General features: G+C 39.7%; 1 long non-coding RNA gene across 1 annotated transcript in view; it reads right to left on the reverse strand.

Annotated features, from left to right (window-relative positions):
• The window catches only part of LOC100545207, an 88,483-nt gene that overhangs the window by 12,510 nt on the left and 61,141 nt on the right, over positions 1-14,832 (reverse strand). The window lies entirely within an intron of this gene.

Below are 14,832 nucleotides of genomic sequence, written 5' to 3' on the forward strand. Positions count from 1 at the left end.
AGAGTACAAAAGACAAAACTTGGGGTAAAAAACATCTATTTGATGGCATCCAAAATGGGAGGAATTCACAATCTTACACTGCATTAAAATTAAGAGCAACACAGACATAGAGCAATGAATATGGCAGGTTAAGCATCCCTCTCTTACTTCATTGACATGCAGGTCTGTCTCACTGCTGAGGTGGTGTTTGGTAGGCTCTTTTTCACTGAACATACATTTCTCCTTAACATACAATTTAAAGATCTTGCTTGATTACTTCTTTGATACTAAAGGTGATCTATATAGAGGAAGATTGTGGACAGATACTGGAGGGAGTGAGGATAAAAAACAGACATTAAAATAAGAGCATTCTACCCCTTCTTATTTTCTTTATATATTTAGCAATTCATTCTACTCTCCTCTTCTGCGGAGCGAAGTCAAGAAATATTACAAGAAACCACACAATGAAAACTAAGCAACTGATATGAGAGAGCACTACTCGTTAAATCACTTTAAAATCCTCTAGATCAGATCTTCAGCTTTCATGGGACTTCAGATTTATTTCACTTAATGCTTATTTATATCAAATGCCTAGCAATCAGCATGGGAACTCTTGCCTTTTGCATAAAGATTTCAGCAAGTGTCTTCTAAAATTTTTAAACTTTCAAGCCACATATCAAGAGCAAAGCAGGGAAAACACAACTTGATTAATAAAGGAATTGTAACAGCGTTCTTTTGAAATATTTTTTCTTTAGAACATATAAACAAATACATCACAGAGAAATAAAACCAAAAGGCAAAAAAGTCTAATCTTTCCGTAGTCTTTCTGTAATCCTTACAAAGTTCGGCTTTGATTCATGCCATCAAATACAGACTTACGTTCTCATATAAATATATTTAATAGCAAACCCAAAATAAAGGCACTGTAGGCCAGGGTTTAGAACACAAGTCTAAAATGTGAAGAATTGACTCTATGACTCCTTCACAAAGTGTTCAGTCTGTGAATCGTTTCATACTCTTTAAATATAAGGATAATGTTGAGTTCAATATTTTAATGCGGATTCATCACAACGCTATTGGATTATTGTACATGACAATTCCCCACAGGTCAGTAGGAAACATATTTCTCATTTTAAAAACGTATTGTTGACATTGATTCTGAATCAGACAATATTGGATAACATTAGGTGCATTAGGTGATGAAGGCTGAAAAAGCACATTCCAAACACACATGGAATACTCCTTCCATGCTGAGCTACAATTCTCCGGCTTCCATTTTATTACTTGATGTATGCATACAAAATCATCAGGCTAAACAAGAGGAATGGCCTCAATTAATTTCATATAAAGTTGGGGAGAAAAAATACTTGCTATGCTAGAGGTTAGACAAGGAAGCAGCAAGCAGCGTGACACTACTACATTGCAACATGTGAGAGATTTAGTCCTGTCACCTGTGGATGGTCTCCCAGCTTGGAGCATCATGATGGAAATGCATAAGGTTGGGAACCAAAATAACCAAGGGTAAAAAGTACTGTGCTGTCTTAAGTAATGATTAGAGAAATTTTTCCTTCTGAAGTGTTAAAAGTCACTGAAGATTTTCTAGATCAAGATACTGAAACAAGATTTCAATTGTTTTCTTAGTTGCAGTTCTTGGCAAACTGAGTAATATTACCACATGTCTCGGTGTTGACAACCAGTATTGATTAATAATTTTAATAATTTCCTAGTTTCTTTCTTTTTTTTTTAATCTCATCAACTATTACTTTGTTATCTGTACAGATTACCTCCATGGAACCTGGCCATTCTGTTTCAGCTGTACCACACAGACAGTTATCAGATGACTTTCGTTTAGTCCAAACATTTATGCCTATCGAAGCAAAAGTAAAACCAAACATATACATGGTCTCACCTTACAAGAAATGTCTATTTCTTTGTTGTTCAGAAATCGTTCCAAACGTCCCTTTTAAACCATCTGCAAAGAACAACTGTGTGAGTGTGTAACTAGCACTGCTGCTAGTGGACCTTTCCTTATTTATTTTTCATTTCCTGAGCCAGAAATGGCACCTAAAGGAGAAATTCTGAACAATATCTTCTTAGAGGACTAATCCATATTCTTCCTGTATCTTTCAGTTCTTTCAGGATCACATTTCTATGCTCAGTGAAGTCAGTAATAAAGTTGATGTTCACTACAAGACTGCAAGGATCAGGATTTCAACGAGGAAGGAGAAAAGATCATAAATTTCTCGCACCAATATACAAGAATGTCTTTGTCCCTTACGACAAGTTCCCCAACTACTTCAAATTAAAGCAGTCAGATAAATGAAAATTATTTATTTCTGTGTGAAATAAATGAATACTAGCAGGGAATGTAAGACATCCTAAGGATGGAAAACTGCTATGTGCACCGTCTGAAATAGTGAGCATCACAGTCGATGTCAATTGTCCATGACGCTGTCACCTCTCCACCCTGGAGGCTGTGCAACTGGGTCTTCTCAAGACAGCCATCAATTCACAATGGCTCTAGAATAGTTCTGAATGAAAAAATAATAAATGTAATTGTATTGCTAAATTACTGATTTAGGAGAAAGGTGTGAAGGTTTGGAAGAGCTGCTCTGAGAATCATCATGATGAACACCACAAGCCCCCGGCACCCTCGGAAAGATTCTGAAGAGGAATAAAAATAACAACACAATTTGTGGGCATCTGAGTCCTGGTTTGTAAGCTATAGGTTGTCTTTGTTTGTTCTTCTATTTCCCAGTACATCAGAGAAGGCTAATTTCAAAAGGACCTACAACTGAACAGAGACCAGTAACTCTTAGCTTAATCTCCTATTTAAACACGAACAGCCAGTTTATTTTATTGCTAGTTCAGCCATTAGTATCAATGGGTCATGGACTCAAATTCACTTTCATTGGCAATGTGTCCTCAGTCCCTAACACAGGGGTGATAATATGTCTCTCAACAGCTCAATTTCAATAAGACTGTAATACACCCATAACAGCACTTCCAATAGGATGTAGGAGTACACCTCTAAACAGAGATCATGCCTTTCTGTGGCTGTGTGCCAGCCCTACACCAACTGATGCTCCCAAATTCCAAGTGAGCAATCAGCAATTAATGCAAGATGCTGATGGAAAAGTCTATTCTGCAGTAACCACCATAAATTGTGCAGGTGTATTTGCAGCACATAAAGGGTCCAGGTGCCTCTCCCAGTTCCCCTATTCCAAAAATATGAACAGGATAATTAAGCATGTCTGGGATTCACTGAGCTGGCAGATTTAGTATTGAAGGAGAACACCTTGTACGGTAAGCAAAGTCCTGATGCACGCAACATTACCTGCAGGGGCAAAGGAGACAGCCATATTCATGGATCAGCTTTCCCCCTATGTCTCACATCCAGTGCTTTTCCCTTTTTCTGTCATCCTGCAGAAAATACCCTTACTTACAACAACAAAATTTTCAGACTGAACAAATATTGATCAAGCGTAAGTTTAGATGGCAATACCAGCTAGCTTCTGAAAATGAGCTTCACGAGTACTTTTAAATTTCTTCGTCATCACAGATAGTCAACTGATCTTTCAGGATTAAAATTAAACCAAGCTTTAAAATATTCACAACAAAATTTATTTCCATCTATAATGCAAAGGGAAAAATCAGATTTTGTGCCTGAGTTGTTAAATTGCCATAGCTGTCTTTACTTGACTTCTGACTGCCATCACAGAAGTAATACTCATTACATAAAATTCAAAATAGACACCAGCTCCATTGCATTCAGTATGAAAACGATTCATTGCAGTTGATGAAAGGTCTATCATTGATACTAACAATGTTACTTAGCAAGGTAATAAATTATAAGATGGGAAATTACCCTGGAACATAAACCTGAAGTTTCTTATACATTCGTAGACATTCTCAACTTATTTGCACTTTGCACCTTAGTCAATTCTCCCTTAAAATTGATATCTCTTGGCTTTTCAATAGGTACTTCATGAATGTAGAAAATACGCTGTGTCTTAAAACTCTCGTTTCAGAAAACGTTACAAGCTTCCAGATTACTAGTTTAATACAAAATGAAAAAAGTTACTGCAGCAACTTTTTTTCCCTCTCTTTATTTTTTGGTATTAAAATTTCTCTTCTAAGGAAAAGTTAGCCTTATGGAGCAGTGCTGAGAGAATCTGCAAAATGTGTTCAAGCAGTTGCAAAACAAATCCCTTATATGATGACTCTTGCCAGTTCTCCATAGATTAATTGTAAAACCAGAATAAATGAATGATTGTAACACAGCAGTTGGAGCCCAGACAAGACTTCAAGATTCCTAACCCATTTCAATTCCTTATCAGTAATTATACATTTCCTGCTACCTCTCTGTTCATCCCTTCACAAACACAAGTAATTGCATATCTTTCTACCCACCATGGGGAAGCATTTTATGGTGTAAGTAGAGTCCCTTTAGATAGTCTGATGACAGAAGGTTTCTAACTGAAGATAATATATTTTTATAATAATAATCACCTCTCCCATAGGAAGAGCAACAGTGGCCTTCAAAAAAAAATAAGTCTTAGTCTCCTCCACTGTGTGGCGTAACTTAAAATGTACACAGCAGCCCGCACAATGGCAAAAGGTATATTCCAACCATTTATTCCTTAGCATGGCTCTACCACAGACCCTACTACAGTCAGCTTGGTAAGCCTTGGCAGAAGGACCATCAGAGCCCTTCTACTTCTCCCTAGCAAAGCCAGTCTCTGTTTCGAACAGTGAGCAGTACACAAGGGGACATCATGGTTTCCAATAAAGGCTTCTTTTGTCCCCTCAGGCTAAGAGGCAGAAAGCTGTAAAGCCATGTTCTCAGGGTACCAACTGGACCACAACCCTTGAGCACAGATGATAATTCTTATTGAGAGGCTCTTTCCTGGGCATATTATCAGAAAGAGGTGGGAAAGTGGTAGAGAACAGAGCAGTTATAAGTAGACCAGTACCTCATTATCTTCTGTGTATTGATTGTGTCGCCATTAGTTCCAAAAATTTTCCTGTACAGAAGCTACTAGTAGAGAGTATGCAGAGCTCTGAGAAGAGCCAGGCATCAGGAGGAAGGCGGAACATTCAAACTGACAGAAAACTGCAAGCACTACAATGAAGAAAGTGAATTACCCGCTTTGGGAGAATTCTCTTTGAGAGGATGCAAAGCTGTAGCCTGTGCTCCTGAAGCCAGGATGACTTGACGTAGGAGTATGAAACCAAGATTTAAATTGATCATTTGAATTGCATATGACAGGCCACAAAATAAATACTTTGGCTACCAATAAAGTCTGTAGTGAAATCCATGGAGATGTGAACAGAAGCAGCAGAAAAGCAAATCACAGGCTCAACTGCTTCATCGGGTTTACTGAACAGTCTGATTTGAGCTTAGGTAGAACAGTCTGCCCTTCTGGCTATACCCAGAGTGAGAAAGGACAACTCTGCCTTGAAAACGCGAAGGGAGAACTTGTCACAAAGGGAAATGGTGGAAAGAAACTTCAACTCAGCTGAAGAAAAATAAGAGTGTGTGTCCTGAATGGCAAAGGCTGAAATTACGATATTGCGGTTTACTGTAGATGTGGCAGTTTAATCAATGCAAGCTTTAAAAAGAAACAAGTTATCTTTTAATTGATCAGCTGATAAAAGTGGAAAAAACAGGCAGCATTCGAAGCACACAGACACGTCCTTCGGGGAGCTGAAGGAGGGGCTGCAATGCATACAGCTTGTCTGTGTTTTCCAACTAAACCAGATGGACTAACGAAAGAAACTACCACTCCCTATGATCTGTCTTGTAGAAATTGCTAATACAGAGATGCGTGGCCCAACATCAAATAATTCATAGCAAGTGGAACAGCTCATGTCAGTAACAAGACCCACGAGCAGAGACGCAATGCCTTCCCATGTCACCATAATCACTAAAGGAAACAATCTCCAAATACTTATCAATAAGGTCCAACAGAATAAATCTGAAGATAAACATTGCATTTGACACACTATACATCCATGCACCTGCTAATATAAATACCTGAACTCCAAATCATACATAATTTACTCTTCATGACACCTACACCGGATAGGTCAAGAGCAGATGCAGAGCAACTAGGAAAGCAACCATTCCAAACTCCAACTACTTTGCTATAGAAAGTAAAATCTAAAATTATCTCTTTTCCAGCAAAATGACTTGGAGACTAAGAAAAGAAAAACAAAGTTCTCTCATATCTTCAATCTGAAAATCATCATAGCTGGTCAGCTTTATTTTAGCCTTTGTTTCTTTTATGTCTTTCTTCACATTTTTTAAATATCTTATTCTAATATTAAATTTTATGCTATTTTAAGGATGCAGCTTCAGATCTCCTTAATTCTCCTTAACACACAAACTCTGAAATACATAAATCCAATGATATGTTATAACCACTGTAACTCCTTATGAAGGCTACTTCTGTAGTAAAATTTGACCAAATAAAAAAAATCAACAGTATTACTTTCAGCAAAGTTGCAGAATAAACTGAAAGTAATGGGGCAGGAAAAGAAAGGGGAGAGTTATCATGTCATTTCACAGTACATAATTCAGTCATTTGAAATCACAGAATGGCTTAGGTTGGGAGGGACCTACCTCAAGGATCATCGAGTTCCAACCCCCCCACTACAGTCAGGGCTGCCAGCCGCTAGATCAAGTACTAGATCAGATTATCTAGGGCCCCATCCAACCTGGCCTTACACATCTCCAGGGATGGGGCATCCACAACCTCACAGGGAAGCCTGTTTCAGCACCTCACCACTCTCTCACTAAAAAACTTCCCCTGACATCCAATCTAAATCTCCCCTCCTTTAGTTTAAAACCATTCCCCCTTGTCATATCCCTATCTACTGCTGCAAAAAGTTGATTTACCTAATGTTTATAAATACTGGAAGGCCACAATGAATTTTCCCCACAGCCTTCTCTTTTCCAGGCTGAACAAGCCTAGTTTCCTCAGCCTATATTCATAGTAGAGATGCTCCATGTCTCCGATCATCTTTGTGGCCCTCCTCTGGACCCTTTCCACAGCTTTCCGGTGTTGAGGGTCCCAGACTTGGATGCAGTACTCCAGATGGGGCCTCCCAAGGGCAAAGCAGAGGAGGACAATCACCTCCCTCGCCCTGCTGGCCACCCCTTTTCTGATGGAACCCAGGATACCACTGGCATTCTGGGCTGCAGGCGCACAGTGCTGGCTCACGTTCAGTTTTTCATCAATCAGGAATTCCCTAAGTCCTTCTCAGCAGGGCTACCATCATCAAAGGAATCATCAAAGACAACAGTAGCAGGTGAGTGCAGCATCAGCACATTAAAACACTTGTACAGTGGTGAGAAAATACAAATGTTTCATAGTGGACCTTAGCAGTATCACATACTCATTTTGTACTAAAGGCGTATCTGATTATTTTTAACATTATGAGATTTGAAATATCCTTTTGTAAATGAAATGGACATACTCAATTTTGTGTTTTCTGGTAGATGCGTTTAACAAAACTAAGTGTCCTTAGCTGCTCAAGCCTTATTAAAATGGGACCCCATGTTCCATTTATACGAAGACTACCTACCTCGTCCTTCATTAAAAAGAATTTCCAATGAATAGTCTTTAGAGTACAATTCTATAAAGGCATGCCTGCTGCAGCAAGGTCTGCAAATATATACATTACTCTCTCAGTTTAAATGGTATATTTTTAAACTCTTGTAGGACTGTTAAGATATTGACAATATTGCACAATGTTCATCAATAAAATAACGTTTTTTAAGTTATCACTTTAAATGCCTTTGTTAAATGATTTCTACTTTAATAACTAAAGGATTACTGTTCCACTCAATTTAATGATTCATAATTACCATGCAGATAAAAGAACATATGAGGTTAACAGCTATGACCATTAGCTGTAACCCAGACAGCGTAGCACTCTATGATTGATCTATTTTCTTCAAGAATAAAATTGAGATATAGAGAATTACTATTACTGTATGAACAAGTACAGAAAGCTTAGAAGTAAATGCATGGAATAACAGCAAAAAGGAGAGGAAGCACATTGAGTTTACTTCCAAATATCTAAGAACTGCTTTCTCGGCATCATATAATGTCTATGCAGTATCAAACTGATCCAAGTTTTAGACAGTGGCCTCATGTTTAAGAAGAGAAAAGTAAGAATAGGCACACTAGACTTATGATATTTTTCTGAAAATAATCACGGCTCTTTCCCAGTTTAAATTGTTTCAAGACTGGCAGGTTAAGAACAAGATTTCCAGAATTTGTTCCCTTTACACGTATTTCAGGTTTTTCTAACCCGCTGATAGCAGAGCTTTCATTGTGGTAGTAATGACAGAAATCTCCGTTAAAACAATCATGTCAACCACTGTATTCACATCTAATTTTATCTTCGGGACCAAAGAGTCCTCTACAAGGCTTTACCTTGGAACACACAATCACAAGTCAGGCTGTCTTTGACATTCTTCTTCCATCTCTTCCCACACAGTGTTTCCAGGTGAAAGACTCAATCTTTTTCATGAGAATTCTCTCCTCACTGCCTGTCCATGACTGGTGTTAATGCTGTTTTGTTTACACAGCAGAAGATGACCTTTAACAAACTGAAGAACCATGAAAGTACATCTAAAAACATTTCTTTCCTGGAAGTGAAGGGCTCTTATGCTCAAATATTTGTGGGTTTTCGTATCTCGCATGTTTGCTTTCCAAATTATTAGTTCTGTTAAGAATATGATCTCTCTACAAACCCTTTTCACATCAGAGAAAGGGTTTACATCATGTCATGTAAAAAACAGGCATTTTTGAAGCTCTTCAAAAATAAGACTTGCATTGTGTCGTAAGATCTGTGTATTAAGTAACAAAGCAATGAGCCTGCCTGCCCCACATTAACCAACATCATAGTTTGCATTTCAAGATCCTTGAAGAAGGAGTGAAGCTAGTATGGGCAGCTCTATTTGTATTCAGCTCACTGTGTTTTGTTTTGTTCCCCTACATTTCAATAATCCTACTCTCTAGTTGGCAATTCAGCAACAGATTTTTTAAAACCTTAAGTAATATGCTGTATTCTTTAAGCGGTTCTGTACCTCAGTACTTCCTTTTTCTCAATGTACAATTAATACTTGTAGATAAGAATGGCTGATTGTGGCACAGATTTTATGGGTAGCTGTAATTCTTCTTCAGAGAGATTCTTTCCAGCAGTGCTGGCATAAAGCAAGCCTTCAGTTTCCACACGACATCCTACTGACTTACACTTCCCAGGCAGTGAGAAAAGAGAATAAAGATGCAACAGAGGAAATACAAGAAAAGGATGCAGCTAAATAAACTCTGACTTGGAAACAAAAATAAATAAATTAGCACTTACGACTATAATCTCACCCTTCATGCTAGGTTCAGAGGCTGTAGCTTTTAGTTCTTAGGTCTGCCATGCTTTCTAGATCAATCTGCATAAATATTTCATTCTGTGCCTTAGTTGACTATCTGTAAATGAAGGACAGCAATAACTATTACTCTCTGCTTCTAGTTTGCTTTTTTTTTTCCCCTTTATGATTTTGAGATTTTAAAATGGGCTGACTTCCCCTGTTTTAGCACAGCAGGGTTCTCATCTCCATTTAAGGCTCTTTGGTGTTATTGCAACACTGAGCATTACCAGCAGGAGCCATATGTGTGAGAACATTAACTTGTTTGAGAAGCAGAATAAGATGCTTTTAAAACAGCGACATACTTGAGAGATTGCACAAAAGCCACTAAGTCAATGCTATGTCACTTTTTCCATGCATACACTAAAGAAGACACTGAATAAAAACATCTTTGTGCATCATACTTGTTGCCTTTATTGTTGGAGCTAACGCCTGTTCCTTTTATTACACATACACTCTACAACTCCTTCTATAAACAGCACTGATTTGAGCACAAAAGTTATGTTCTCTATGGAAATAAAAAATGTTTCTTTTGTTCACAGATGCCACCTACATCCTCAGCTAAGAATTGTGAAGTTTTGTTGAACTTACTCTTGCATTGTCATGGCAGGTCATGCGTCTCTTTGAATTCTTGCTCTGAGCAACTGAAAGCAGATATCTGTACAGAATATTTCTTTTGAGATAAACAAATCAAGTATAATAAAGCTCAGAAAGGGGGAAAAGAGAGAGTCATGCACAAACTCCAATTTTTTCCTTTAAATCATGGACTGACTGAATACACAGCCAGGCTGTGAATTTGTCCTCAGCCAGTATAAATTACTCATTTCTACAGTCTAAGCCTGCAGGATATATAGACAATTCTTGAACAATTCAGACCCAAACAAGCCTTCCTGGTTTTTCTGAAATTGCTAACTTGTCCCGGGTCAGTGCACTCCTCCCCCCACCTCAGTATGTGCACACCTACCAATGCAGTGGCATTGGCCATCAAATGCCACTGAATGAAACCACTTTACCCACTGACAGCAGAAGCAAACATCCTCAGAAGCATGGACCGAAGATGCTGCTGGCATGCAGGCTGTAAAGCAGGATTCTTTGGGGCTGCTATCATCATTAAAAACTCTTAACTCCACTCCTTCAACAAAGCCTTCTCTATTCTTGCCCTTAGCTCAAAAGGGAATGACTTTCTAGAAAAGAAAGCAAGAGCACTAAGGACACAGAAACATTTCCAGAAGAGCCCACAACAGAACACACAATTTTAAGAAGTAAAAATCAAACCCCACAATGTATCAAAGACCTATTGCTCAATCTGTTCTTCACAGTATCATGCCTGTTCTCCTACGTATGCCCTTCTGTATGTAGTATATTACTCTCATTGCATTAAGGCAACCAACACCCACAACTAGGACCATGGCAGCATCATCTGCAGGGGATGTCTTTGGCCTAAGGCTTGAATTAGAGTAAAATGCTAAATATAAAACTGATAATCTGAGACTTCCCCGCCAGCAAGAGCACTGAATCCCAGTGGGAGGATCCATGAGGAATCTTGGCTTGAACTGGGAGGTCTGAGAGCATCCATGTTATACAAAGGAGAGACATGAACACGCCTGGGAATCCTTCCCCGTCCTTGCCATGAAAGCTTTCAAATGTGAACAGCAAATCAACATTTACCTGGGAATTGTCTATTGTATGACCTCCACTGTACTCCCCATGACAAAGGGTATACTGAATGGCCCAGAACTTTATTGGAAAAGGTAGAAATACTAATATTTATAGTACAGATTAACATTAGGGCAGGCTGTGTAGGTTTAGCACCAAAATAATTTCTTGAGAGGGTGCTGTTTTGTATTCCAGCCTCAATCCTCTATTGCAGTCTGGAACTTCTGATTCACAGCCAATTGGCCAAAACAAGGTAGCAAGATGCCCAGCAAAGACCAAACCACAAGAGAGGGGCCAGGCACTTTTGACCACGCTTCCCCCATTAACACCATCAATGCTATTTATTTCAGGGGTATGGGGCAGGGTGAAAAGAAGTACTGACCTGGTTTCAGATAGGAAAGAGTTGATTTACTTCACAGTGTCTGGTATGATGCTATGTTTTAGCTTTAGGAGAAAAACAACACTGATAACACACCGATGTTTTGATTGTTGCTGAGCAGTGCTATATGGAGCCAAGGACGTTTCAGTTTTTCAGCTTCTTGTATTGTCCTGCCAGCAGAGGGGACATGGCTGGGAGGCAGCCGCTGGTCAGGGACTGGCTGGGCATCAATCAGCAGATGGTGAGCAATTGCTTGTACTTTACTTGTTTAGTTAATATATGTATATATTTTTAAAATTATCATTACCATTATTTCACTTTTCCTAGCAAACAGTTTTTATCTCTCATCGTAAGTTCTGCTCCTTCCTTTCTTCTTACTCTCTCCCCTATCCCTGTGGGAGGAAGGGAGCAAGCCAGCACAGGGCTGAACCATCACAGGCAGTCAGGCTTCACCAGCTTTCTGTTATCAAGCACCATCTTTGTAAAAGGATCATTTTTACATCACCTGTTCTTAAGCCTATGCAGCAGAAAATGGCTCCTAGCAAACTGAAGAATTCACTCTAAATTGCTAATTTAAAATGTTTTACATTTCTAAGCCCTCAGGATATGAAGGTAGTTGCAACAGCATAGACTGGAGATTAATGACACAGTTTCACAGTCCAGTTAAAACAATCTAATGGCAACCTGCTGCTAGAATGGCCAGTTCTGCCGCCTTCTGCCATCACCAACAACTGTGCAGCCAGCTTACTTGCTGTTTTCTTTTTTCCCCCCTTTTGGAGAGGCAGAAAGGATAGAAATAGTTTTTTTTTAGCTGGTTCTGCTCACTGGTCTAGCTGGTGCCCCAGACTGTTACCCCCATCATGAGAAACACAGTGGAAATGGACCCATAGTTATGAAGAACAGGGAGAGTGCCACCTGCCCACAGAGACATATCAGCTTAAACCTGGAAAACATGTCTTGATGTTTTTCAAAGAACCCTTGGAGATTCAACTGCCCAAACTAGTGCCTAAGTTTTACAGTCAAATGAAAGCAGGATGCCAACTGAAAAGAACTGGAAGATGATAAGATAAGAATCATAGAATTGTTTGAGTTGGAAAGGACCTGTAAATGTCATCTAGCGAAATTTGGTTTGAGGACCAAAACCCAAGTTGCTGGGCTCCAGATACTGTTAAAGCCCATCTGCCCAAAGCCCTCTCTCTGTTCAGAAACTAGTAGGTTTCAAGTCTTGACCAGCACTTTGGAAAAGGTCAGTCTCAGAAAGGAGCGGTGTTTTTACAGCTATATCAGAGCACTGCATCACATTCTCTTTAGGGAAAAGATTATCTTTGGGTGGTATGCCTTAAGGCTGCACCCTATCAGCAAGTAGCGATCCTACCAGAAACTTAATATTTTCCTTATTCACTGTTGGTGAGCGCTGAGTTGAAATTAAAAAGGGTGGGTGCAGCCCTCTGGAAAGGCTTTGGAGCAGGGGATGGGCAGCCCCTAAGGAAAAAATGTCAGAGAAACGGAGTCTGGGTGTGTGCATGAGTGGATCTGGTTGCTCCACCAAGGAGTGCTCTGTGGGGCAAGCCCAGCCCCAGGACAGGAGGTGCAGGAATTTGAGCGTCCATAGAAAGGCTCACAGGAAGGGCTCTGTCCTCCCAGCAAGAAGCTTTGCTCTGAACAAAAAACAAAGCAACCAACAAGCAAAAAGATCTGGCAAATAAGTGAATCCCCATGCATCTTGGTCTCTTCTCCTGAAAAGTTAAAGGGATGAAATATTAGAGAAGTAAATGTGACATCTGACACTTTATATACGGTGTTGCCTTTGCCTCAATAGCTTTTAGGCTTTTTCACTACATTTAGGCTTACTCATACCTCCTTGTTCTGCAAGGACTGATTCGTAGAGGTGCTGCTGCAGCTTACAACAGAGAATCATAACATTAATTCATACTCTTTATTTTATTGTAACTGAAAATTGATATTCTAGCAAGTCTAAGAGCCTGCTCGACAGTACAAAAAATATCAGATCAAAACTTAGCCTCGTGTTTTTCACTCAAAACAACACCGTCTGGAACTGAACAGCTGGAAAAAACCCACATCACATTTATGTGAATAGGGACTAATATTGTTCCTGTTTCCGTTCAGCCACTGCACCTCCTCAGCCTCCAAAAGGATGCAGTCAAGTCCTTCAACAGCTTGACATCAGCTCTGGTTTAACGCAACGACAGGCATTTCCATGCTGTTTCCCCTGCAGTCCCGCTGGGGCTGGACACCGGCCCAGCCTCTCTCCTCTGACCTCCTCCTCCTCCAGAGCACGACACTGAGCTCCCCCTGCAGGACCGCACCCACACTGAAATCTGGGGGCCCTGCCTTGTTACCCCTGTTCTGGAGAAAAACAAGAAAACCTTACTTTTAGGCAATGGAGATGGGGGATGTCATCATCCTGCCTCTGTAGCAGAGTGCCAGCAGTGGAAAGAGAACCCCCACTGCAGATTTGAGCAGAACAGTGACTAAAAAACACCAATGGATTATTAGGTTATGCCAGAGAACTCCGACCGATTTTATTAAAAAAAAGAAAAGTAAATGTTCTGACTTCATTCTTCTGGCACCTTGAGAAGCAGCAAAGGACCTGTTTTCTGCGCCACACCAGCAGCCTTGCCAAGGCATTAAATGTGGCACTGAGAAGCCTGGGTCAGTGGGCCTGGTGGGGATGGGCGGACAGTTGGACTTGGTGATCTTAGTGGTCTTTTTCAACCTTAACGCTTCTGTGATTTGAAACAGCCTCAGCTAGCCAGGAGCAGAGCTCACATCTCATATTCCTTCTTTCAAAAATTAAAATTAAAATTAAAACAAAAAAAATCAATGCTACCAATTTAAATAGAATGAATGAACAGGAAACAAACTGCCAATTCAACAACCAGTTTTCATCCCTTTTTATTTTCCATTTTTTACTTGAGGGACTATGCATTCATTTTCTCCATTGAAAAAGTCTGCAGCTTTATTATGACTCAATACTGAAACGCAGCGTGTTCACGGTTCAATTTATTGTCATAATCAGTCTGGAATGGGCCATTTGGCTGATTAAGTTGTATACCATGTGAAGGCACCGTGACACATACTATTAGAAATGAGAAATGGCAGATGGACATTTTCAAAGAACAAGCAACATGCTCTGGCTTTGAATATCATCTTCCAAAAATGGATATCAAACATGAGGATTCGACATCTTCCAAGAAAGTGTTGGAGCATTCTCTCCCATGACTTCAGGAAGAATTTGCCATTTCCAGCAGTACACTCCATCAAATAATAGCACTTGTCCACCTGCAGTGTCTCTCTAAACTCCAGCCTGCTTTCTGCCTGGTCTGCACCATTCACAGGCTTTTTATTTGCACTATGG

This window comes from Meleagris gallopavo, chromosome 3 (assembly GCF_000146605.3).
Source record: "Meleagris gallopavo isolate NT-WF06-2002-E0010 breed Aviagen turkey brand Nicholas breeding stock chromosome 3, Turkey_5.1, whole genome shotgun sequence".
Lineage (NCBI taxonomy): Eukaryota > Metazoa > Chordata > Aves > Galliformes > Phasianidae > Meleagris > Meleagris gallopavo.